General features: G+C 44.8%; 1 pseudogene across 1 annotated transcript; it reads right to left on the bottom strand.

Annotated features, from left to right (window-relative positions):
- Positions 1 to 422: 422 nt before the first annotated feature.
- LOC308239728 (GTPase NRas-like) lies at positions 423 to 979 on the bottom strand (annotated as a pseudogene). The gene has a single exon. The product of its transcript is annotated as a GTPase NRas-like (transcript).
- Between the last annotated feature and the right edge of the window lie 6,900 nt (positions 980 to 7,879).

The following is a 7,879-nucleotide window of genomic DNA, read 5'->3' as shown; positions in this document are numbered from 1 at the left end:
ATTATAAATAAACCAAACACCAACATTAACTATATTGTCAGCAAAACAGTAATTCATGACATTTCCCCCCCAAATCAATATAGTTCCAAGTTCAACCATAAAAAGAAAAAAAAGAGAATCACCAGCAGATGCTACATTAGAGCTCAAGACATTGTTTTCTAGAGAATTTCATGTCTACAGTTTTGTTCTCTGTTTCAGAGCATGAATTGCTTTTCAGATGAAAAACCTGGGGTGGTGGAGTTGTTTGGGGAGAACACAGAGTGGAAAAATATTGGGGAGTAACAAGAGGTTCATTTCTCGTCAGACAACCAAGTGAGGAGGTAGTTATTCTGAGAACTCCTCAGATAGATAGAGAACATTGTACTGATCTATGGAGAGTCGGGAAGTAGCAGGAGCTTCTCTGTGAGACTGAAGACAGCAACAGGAATACTTGTTTCTCCTCCATGGAAGTCAGTACCAGGGCGTCAGTGCAGCTGGACAGTGGCTCTTTTCTGATGCTAGAACTTTAAAAGTATCTTGTTACAACACCACACAAGGCAACCCCATGCAACCTTGAGTCCCATCATCACTGCTGTTGAGTTCTTTCATTCAGTACTGATGTATTTCTCTTACGAGTGTGTAAAAGGCATCTTTAACACCCTGTCTGGTCTTGGCTGAGGTTTCAATGAATGGAATCCCATAACTTTTGGCCAGTTCATGGGCTTGTTTTGTGTCAACTGTCCTTGTTGGTAAATCACAATTGTTTCCTAGTAGAACCTTCCCCTGTCCTCATGTGTTGGTCCCTCATGGCACTGTACTCCTCTTGTCCAGCTATATCCAGTATATCCAATAGACAGGTTTCACCATCTATAGCCACCAGTTTTTGGTAAGAATCCTCTATGGTGGGATCATATACAAAGTGGTTCTGGATTAGCTGGATTGTCAGTGCACTTTTCCCAACACCACTTGCTCCAACCACCACCAGTTTGTACTCAGTCATTTCACACCAGCAAGAACCTCAACCTCTGGTGCCTCTGATGTGGATGGGTATCCCTTTTACGTAACTTTCTGTCTCTCTATTGAAACCTTTAAGATTCTCTCTTTGTCCTGAACATTTGGCATCTTAATTACAACATGTCTTGGTATGGGACTTTTCGGGTTCATCTTGTTTAGGACTTTCTGTGCTTTTGTGACTTTTTTCTTCCCCACATCAGGGAAGTTTTATGATATTATTTATTCAAATAGGTTTTCTAATCTTTGTTCCTCTTCGTGTCATTCTGGCACCCCTATTATTCGTATTTTGCTTCATTTCATGTTATCCCAAAGCTCCCTTAGGCTCTCCTCCTGTCTTTTAATATTTTTTCTCCAATTGCAGTTCAGTTTGGGTGTGTTTTGCTTCCCTGTCTTCTTTTTTTTAAATTTAATAAATCTTTATTGTTCAGATTATTACAATTGTTCCTCTTTTTCCCCCCCGTCACTCCCCTCCACCTGGTTCCCACCCCACCCTCTGCCCTTACCGCCCCCCTCACTGTCCTCATCGATAGGTGTACGATTTTTGTCCAGTCTCTTATTGCACCCCCCACACCCCTTTCCCCTGAGAATTGTCAGTCCACTCCCTGTCTATGCTCCTGATTCTATTATATTCACCAGTTTATTCTGTTCATCAGATTTTTTATTCACTTGATTTTTAGATTCACTTATTGATAGACATGTATTTGTTGTTCATAATTTTTATCTTTACCTTTTTCTTCTTCTTCCTCTTCTTAAAGAATACCCTTCAGCATTTCATATAATACTGGTTTGGTGGTGATGAACCCCTTTAGCTTTTTCTTATCTGTGAAGCTCTTTATCTGCCCTTCAATTCTGAATGATAGCTTTGCTGGGTAGAGTAATCTTGGTTGTAGGTTCTTGCTATTCATCACTTTAAATATTTCTTGCCACTCCCATCTGGCCTGCATAGTTTCTGTTGAGTAATCAGCTGACAATTGTATGGATGCTCCCTTGTAGGTAACTAACTGTTTTTCTCTTGCTGTTTTTAAGATTCTCTCTTTGTCTTTTGCTATTGGCATTTTAATTATGATGTGACTTGGTGTGGTCCTTTTTGGATTCCTTTTGTTTGGGGTTCTGTGCGCTTCCTTTACTTGTAAGTCTATTTCTTTCACCAGGTGGGGGAAGTTTTCAGTCATTATTTCTTCCAATAGGTTTTCATTATCTTGCTCTCTCTCTTCTTCTGGCACCCCCATAATTTGGATGTTGGTACGCTTGAGGTTGTCCCAGAGGCTCCTTACACTATCTTCAACTTTTTGGATTCTTTTTTCTTTTTGCTTTTCCGGTTGAGTGTTTTTTGCTTCTTTGTATTTCAAATATTTGACTTGATTCTTGCGGTCCTCTAGTCTGCTCTTAGGTCTCTGTATAATATTTTTTTATTTCAGTCAGTGTATGTTTAATTTCTACTTGGTCCTTTTTCATATCCTCGAGGGTCTTGCTAAATTTATTGGCCTTTTCTAGGAAATTCTTGAAAAACCTTATAACCGTGGTTTTGAACTCTATATCCAGTCATTTGTTTCTTCCATTTCTTTCATTTGTGATTTGTTTCTTTGTCTCTGCATTTTGGCTGCTTCCCTGAGTTGGTAGAGTAGCTTTGTGTGCTAGGTGTCCTATAGGGCCCAGTGGCTCAGCCTCCCCCAGTTACCTGAGGTGGACACTTTTGGTGCACCTCTTTGTGGACTATGTGCGGAGTCTTGTTGTAGTTAAGCCTTGATTGTTGTTGGTATCACTGGGAGGAATTGACCTCCAGGCCAATTGGCTGTGAGGATCAGCTGTGTCTATGCTGGGAGAACTTCTGTGCTGGAGACACCCTTATGAGACAAGACTTGCAAAATTGCAAAAGCCTCTGTGCTCAGCTTGGATGGGGCGGAGTCTCAGAGCAGAGCAGACAACCTTGGCTTCCTGTGAGCCCTGCCCTAATAGGCCCCTGTGTCTCAGTGTTCCATGGTAATTGTTGCAAGCACCTCTGAAAGAAAGCGGCCCTAGATTTTCACCCGCTGCCATACACTCCAGTTTCTCCCCGAATGAGTCTGGGTTCCCAGAAACTCACCTGGAACTGGAGTTCAGTGCAGTCGGGAGCTTTTGTCTCCCTCCTGCTTTAGAAAGCCAGCTACACACTCAGCCGCCCATGCACTCAGCAGTCAGTCCTCTCTGCGCATGCGTGCCTCTGGACCTCTGCCTTCCACAGCTCCCCTGAGTCTCAGTGTGCTTTCTCTTTTCCTGACAGTCCAGATTCCCCCCAAATGAGTCTGTGTTCCCAGAGTCTTGCCCGGGACTGGAGTTCAGCACAGTCGGGAGCTTCCATCTCCCTCCCGCTTGGGAAAGCCAGCCACACACTCAGCCGCCCATGCACTCAGCTGCCCGTCCTCTCTGCGTGTGTGTGTGTCTCCGTACCTCAGCCTTTTGCAGCTCCTCTGAGTCTCAATGTGCTTTCCTCTTTCCTTCTAGTTGTAGAATTTCCACTCAGACAGCTTTCCTGTTGTTCTGGATGGTGTTCGTTTTGTCTTTTAGTTGTAGTTTGATATTGTTGTGCGGGGCAGCAGTTTAGGTGTTTACCTATGCCACCATCTTGGTTTCTCCTCCTTGTCTTCTAATTCACTAGTTCAGTCCTCTGCTTCTCCTGGTCTACTGTTGACACTTTCCATGGTGTTTTTTTTTATTGCAGCTATATCACTCTTTATTTCTTCTTGATTCTTACATAAGTTATTGATTTTTTCATCTACCCAGTTTATAAACTGTATGACCCTTATTCTGAATTTTTTCTGATATATTTTATGCCTCTGTTGCACTTAGCTGTTTTCTGGCAATTTGTCCTTTTCTTTCCTTTGGAGGATTCTGTATCCCCCCATTTTTGCTCTCACCAAAGGACCTAGGTGTTGAGTCGTGCAGGGGCTACTTCTCAGGCTGGAGTGACTCCTTGGGTGGTGTCTGCTCTTGGGCGGTCGTGGCAGCAGCTGCTTCTCTGTTGGCGGTGGCTCCTCTGGTGGGCACTGCTTGCAGCAGTGATGGCTCCTCTGACCCATCAGGGGCTGGCTGCTCACACAGCTGCTGCTTCTCAGACTTGGATGGGCTGCTCACATGGCTGCTGCTCTTTGGACATGGGTGGGCTACTCGCATGGCTGCTGCTCCTTGGATGGGGGTGGGCTGCTTGCTGAGCTGCTGCTCCTCAGATGTGTGCAGGCTGCATGAGGCTGCTGCTCCTTGGACTTGGATGTGTTGCTCATAGGGCTGCTGGTCCTTGGATGGGGGTGGGCTGCTCATGTGGCTGCTGCTCATGTAGTTGTGGTGCCCTGGGCTAAAGCATTGGGCTGGCCAGAGGGGAGCATGCCTTGGAACTCACAGGAGCCTGGGCCCAGGGTGGCTGGAGTCTCAGTGACCATGGGAACATATCTGAGGTAACAGGACCCTGGAGGGGTTGGCTATAGAGTCCTGGGTGTTGTCTGAGGGCATCCTGGGTGGAGGTGAGGCTGGGCTCCCAGTCATAGCATCTCTCCCCTTCAAAAGGGAAGAGCTGGCCACTCTGGGACTGTTTGCAATGGTAGCAGAGGCTGCCTGGTTAGGCGAGCCTGGACAGCCTGCCCCCGAAAGTCCTGCAGTATCTAACTGTGCCTCACTCCCACACACACACACACCCCACATGTCCACATACTCATCTTTCACTCTCTCACTCACTCATGCTCTCTCCATCACTGCTGCCTTCTTCCTGCCTCTGTAGTTGGCTCTGGAGTGTTATTGACCCGTTCATGGATGGAGTCTCCTCTCCAGGTGTCTGGTTATGTAGCTTGCTCTCTACCACATTGGCCAAACAGGACAAAATGCAACTTGACAAGACACGACACAAAGGGAACAAAACACTAATGTACTTATAACATCCATAACCCCAATATAAGTGACCACCAGAGAAAAGAGAATTAGGGGAGAGAAAAGAGAGCACAAATTATATCAAAGAGAGAAAAAATGGTATGAGAAAAAAGAAAAAGAAGAGAAAAAGGAGAACAAATATATATATATATATATATATATATATATATATATATATATATGGAGAAAATACCAGAGAACAAACTAAAAACTAAAACATACAAACACCAAATACCAATTAAAGAGGGTGGGGCAGAATCTATAGAGGCCGAGCTTATATACAGAAAGTAAGGTTAAGGAGAACCTCAGTTCAGTATAGAGTAAGTATAAAGAGAATGAGTGGATAAGAAGAAAGAGAAAGAGAAGAAAAAATAATAAAAAATTAAAATTAGGATAAAATAAAAAAAAATTAGAATGATGAAAAAATAATGTGAAAAGAAATCCTATATAATAAAGGAGTAATATGCAAATTGACCATCACTCCAACACACAAGATGGCTGCCCCCATGTGGACACAAGATGGCCACCACAAGATGGCTGGCAGAGGAGGGAAGTTGGGGGTGACCGGGCCTGCAGGGAAGGGCAGTTGGAGAGGACCCAGGCCTGCAGGGCAGAGCAGTTAGGGGTACCAGGCCTGCAGGGGAGGGCAGTTTGGGGTGACCAGGCCTGTAGGGGAGGGCAGTTAGGGGCAAACAGGGTGGCAGGGGAGCAGTTACGCATCAATCAGGCTGGCAGGGGAGTGGTTAGGGGGTGATCAGGCTGGCAGGCAGAAGCAGTTAGGGGAAATTAGGAAGGCAGTCAGGCAAATGGTTGGGAGCCAGCAGTCCTGGATTGTGAGAGGGATGTCCGACTGCCTATTTAGGCCTGATCCTACCAGGATTGGGCCTAAACAGGCAGTCAGACATCCCTCGAGGGGTCCCAGATTGGAGAGGGTGCAGGCTGGGCTGAGGGACACACCCCCCATGCACAAATTTCACGCACCGGGCCTCTAGTAGAAAATAAAAATAAAAAAGGAAAATAAAGAAAACAGAAAAAAGAGATAACAAAATAATAATAAAAATAAAATAAAAATGAAACAGTGAAGTGCCATTCCTTTTCTGCAAAGTTTTAATTCCCCATGAGGGCTGGTTTAAGATCCTACTCTTCTGTACTGTCTGCCACTCTCAGTTTCCTGTTGCTGGGACCAACCCACCTCTCTTTAGGCCAGTCCCTGAGGAATCTCAGGGACTATTCAGATTTTTCTTTGTATCCTTTGTACCACTCAGGGTGTAGTCTGGGTGTGGCTGTATTGGTTGCCTGGAGACTGCAGGGAGGGGCTATGTCTTCAGTAGAAAATGGCTGCCTAGGTCTGGCACATCAGGTTTGACTCAGCGCCAGATTCGTGGCCACCTCTCCCCAACCCTCTACTCTCCCCAGCTTCTCCCCAGACTCCACAGGTCTGCACCTCCTCCTGCACTTCAGCCACAGGTGAGTGTTTGTACTTGAAAGGTCCTATGAACTAGGTTTACCATATAAAAGCAAAGCCTGAAAAGAGGGGAAAGTGCTGCACCACTGCGAGCCCCTCTGCCCCTGGCACGGCAGGGCTGCCCCTTCTGGGCTCAGTCTTTCTTGGCTGTGGACAAAGATCTAGAATACCCTGCTGCCAGCAGTCCTTCGAACCTCCTTTCCACAGTCAGATGTTACGCCTGTCCCAAGGGACAAGGCCTCAGTGCTGTGCGGTTTCTTTCTGACCCTCTGGGCTTGGAGGTCTTGCAGTTCTCTCCAGCCCATATCTCTGATTTTACCGTTCTTCAGGCATCCTCTGCCCTTCCCAGCTGCAAATTGTCTCACCAGCTGTGTCTACTTTGCCAATTTGGGGTGGGTGCTATTTGATTTAGTTGCTCATTCTATATTCTCCAGGACAAAGCTTGGGACACATCTGCCTACTCCACCACCATTTTCTGTGTGTCTGTTTATTTTCTCTTTAGTTTCCGTTATCCTAGGAGATGTATTGGTAAAAATATTGCTAGGAGATATGTCTGATATTTTGCTGCCTTTGGATTCTTCTAAGAATTTTATGGTTTACCACCTTACATTTAAGTCTTTTATCAATTTTGAGTTTATTTTTGTGTATGGTGTATGTTGGTGGTCTAGTTTCATTGTTTTGCATGTATCTGTCTAATTTTCCCAACACCATTTCTTGAAGAGACTGTCTTGATTCCATTGTATGCTCTTACCTCCTTTGTCAAATATTAATTGATCATAATGGCTTGTGTTGATTTCTGGGTTCTCTGTTGTATCCCATTGTTCTATATGTCTATTCTTGTGCCAGTACCAGGCTGTTTTGAGTACAGTGGCTTTGTAGTATAACTTTATATCTGGTATTGTGATCCCTCCAACTTTTTTCTTCTTTCTCAGGATTGCTGTGGCTATTTGGGGTCTTTTTTTTATTCCATATAAATTTTTGGAGAGATTGTTCTAGGTCTGTGAAATATAACATTGGTATTTTCTTTTTATTTCCTCACCTGAGTATTTTTAGAGAGAGTGGAAGAGAGAGGGAAAGACAGATAAAAATATTGATGTGAGAGAAACATATCAATTGGTTGCTGTGGAAACCATAATGGTGTCCCTGGATAGTCAAGGCCAATGGGAGCACAGAGGCCTTGTTGTCAATACACCAGAATGGCCAAGGCCACTCTGAGTATGAGCCTAATGAAGGTGCCCAAAGCCATGATACCATGAGCGGGTGCAAGGACACATAGTACTCTGTGCCTTTCTGTAACACAAATGATTGATGTCACTGTTGGCCACTAGTCTTCTTAGTCTCTGGAGTAATATACAGTTTAATTACCAGGAGTCTGCTAGAGAGAGCAGCTGGGAAGTGTGTGAAGTCTGCTAGAGTGAGAAGAAGCAGAGGTGGTAGGCACAAAGAATGTAGCTCCTATGTGTGCAGGAGAGGCTAGAGAACTCAGACAGAGCTGAGAGCTGATACTGCTATGATGTAAGAGCTCAC

The sequence above is a fragment of the Plecotus auritus genome, assembly GCF_963455305.1.
Source record: "Plecotus auritus genome assembly, chromosome: X".
In the NCBI taxonomy this organism is placed as follows: Eukaryota; Metazoa; Chordata; class Mammalia; order Chiroptera; family Vespertilionidae; genus Plecotus; species Plecotus auritus.
The sequence above is the reverse complement of the archived record's forward strand: the minus strand, read 5'-3'. Positions and strand labels throughout refer to the sequence as shown.